Source organism: Crinia signifera, chromosome 1 (genome assembly GCF_055691185.1).
Source record: "Crinia signifera chromosome 1, ASM5569118v1, whole genome shotgun sequence".
Lineage (NCBI taxonomy): Eukaryota > Metazoa > Chordata > Amphibia > Anura > Myobatrachidae > Crinia > Crinia signifera.
The window spans coordinates 354,963-357,203 of NC_139217.1; the positions used below are offsets into that span (position 1 = coordinate 354,963).

The 2,241-nt window shown below is 37.0% G+C and overlaps 1 long non-coding RNA gene across 1 annotated transcript; it reads left to right on the top strand.

Annotated features, from left to right (window-relative positions):
* The first annotated feature begins 849 nt into the window (after positions 1–849).
* LOC146025218 (uncharacterized) lies at positions 850–1,920 on the top strand. Its single transcript, XR_014454080.1, has 4 exons — positions 850–917; positions 1,177–1,284; positions 1,462–1,680; positions 1,882–1,920. It is a non-coding gene; the product is annotated as an uncharacterized LOC146025218 (long non-coding RNA).
* The last annotated feature ends 321 nt before the right edge of the window (positions 1,921–2,241 follow it).

Here is a 2,241-nt window from a genome sequence, read left to right on the forward strand (position 1 = left end):
TGTATTATACAAAATGATTTTAAATAATGAGATAGTTATCACATTTATATGTACTGTCTGCTGACTACACATGTGATATGCTGGGGTGCTGCAGTAGCTTTGTTGGATCCCCTGTAATTAATTTTTATTGGCTGATCTATAGAATACATTGTCAGGTCGTATTCATAGATGAGTTTTTTTTTTTTTTGTGAGAGCGTTAATAGTTTTATGTGATTTTGTGCACGCAAATTTCATTATGGATACTTATCGTGTTATCTTTTATTATCAACAGTGATTGTGGTAGAAATTGACTTTGAACTATAAATATTCACCACAAATTAAGCTACTGTATCAATTAACAAAACATCAACATGCAGGTGTGTATATGATATTTACAATAGTTTAACAATAGCTTATTGTATTGTTATTTCAACTTATTATTATTTATTACAGAGAAAGGAATACAAAACCATTAATGCAAACACAATAAGTCTCAGAGATTTACAAGATTTACCCAGCTTCCAACAGCAGTCAAATGAGCAGACAAATACATGTAAGTTTACAGATCAAAGACACATTGTTGTTGCTAGGGGCATGATTTGTTAAGGCACAGGGGCTATTGACAGGTTTTATAAATGTTACGTTGTTGGTGTTAATTATTATTACAAGGCTCAGTTGTGTTAGTCACAGGGTCTGTTAAGACAAGCGCCCTATTGGTATAAATGTTACACGTGTTGATTGTATTTTTCGTTCTACAAAATTGTTGTGTTAATTTTTATTTTATTTTTTATGTATATATTATTTTAAATCAGTTTCAGATGTCACAAATGTCGCATCTGAAGTTGGATCATATGGTTCGGATTTCACAGTCGGGCCGGATCTGACGACATTCGAAAACCCATACGCCGCATACTCTGATTTGTCCGAATCGCAAAAATGTAGGTGTTCATAAGCCGTCAAAAATGTGATGTATGTTAAAAGAAATATACGGGGGCTTGTCTAAATTTCCAAAAATATGTCTCTCTCTCTCTCACTCTCTCTCACGCTATCTCGCGCGAACTCTCACGATCTCACTCATATATATATATATATATATATATATATATATGTATATATATATATATATATATATATATATCCTGTTATATTCATTTTTATACCGCCTGTGATATTAATGTGTTATTTGTTCTCTGTTAGTATCGCCGATTATGTCGAAAGCTGATGCAGAACACATAATGGATGATCTCTGGAATTTACCATCGGCAAAACACTATAAACAGCTATACCAGAACCCGGCTATACAAGGTGAATTTTGACACATGGCTAGCGGTGTTTTTATAATGTGTTTTTGTGTTAAATGTTGCATATCGCCGCAAAATCATGAATAGTGTCCACAGGGGGTTGTTGTTATCATGACTTAAATGGCGTTTTTTTTTCTCAAGTCAACGAATGTGTCGTTAATTGATAATATATGTATTACAGATGACATAGCTAGCCGGTATGAACCTACGGTACCTAGGGCCGATACGTGTGAAGCGGGACCATCCGGATACAGAGAACCGACATCGGGTGTTGGATCAAACGCCAAACAACCCAACAGCGCATTGGCTAAAGGAGCAAAAAGAGCCCAGATCAGCGATCAAGCTTTCTGGTCATTGTTTAAAGGAACCATGCCGGCGCAAACCTTTGACAAATACCCGTGTATGTTTATTTATTTGGTTTCTTATATAGCACAACATTTACCATTGTTCTTTACAAATGGAAACCACAGGTATTAAACAGCCTGTGTAGACGTAAGCCGACAAGGAAGGTGGGCGTTGGGAGGTGATCCTGAAGGTGTTATAAAGCGACTGTCTTTGTGGCCGCGTATGTGTAACTAAAACGGTGTGATTTTTATTACAGTAGGAACCACGCCGATGGAAAGATCTGGCAAATATTCAGGTGTGTAATGTAATGTTTATTTATTTAGTTTCTTATATAGGACCGCATTCATCATTGCTCTTTACAAATGGAAACCACAGGTATTAAACAGACTGTGTAGATGCAAACCGACATGGAGGGGTGGGTGTTTTGGGAGGCGGGCCTGAAGGTGTTATAAAGCGGTTGTCTTAGTGTCCGCGAATGTGTAACTAAAACGTTGTTATTTTTTATTTACAGCGGATCCGCGACAATTCGCAAAAATGATAGCAGCGGCCAGGGTTGCTCAACCACTCAATGCTGAAATGGATGGGGGAGAATCCGCTAAAACAGTGATCGACCCAC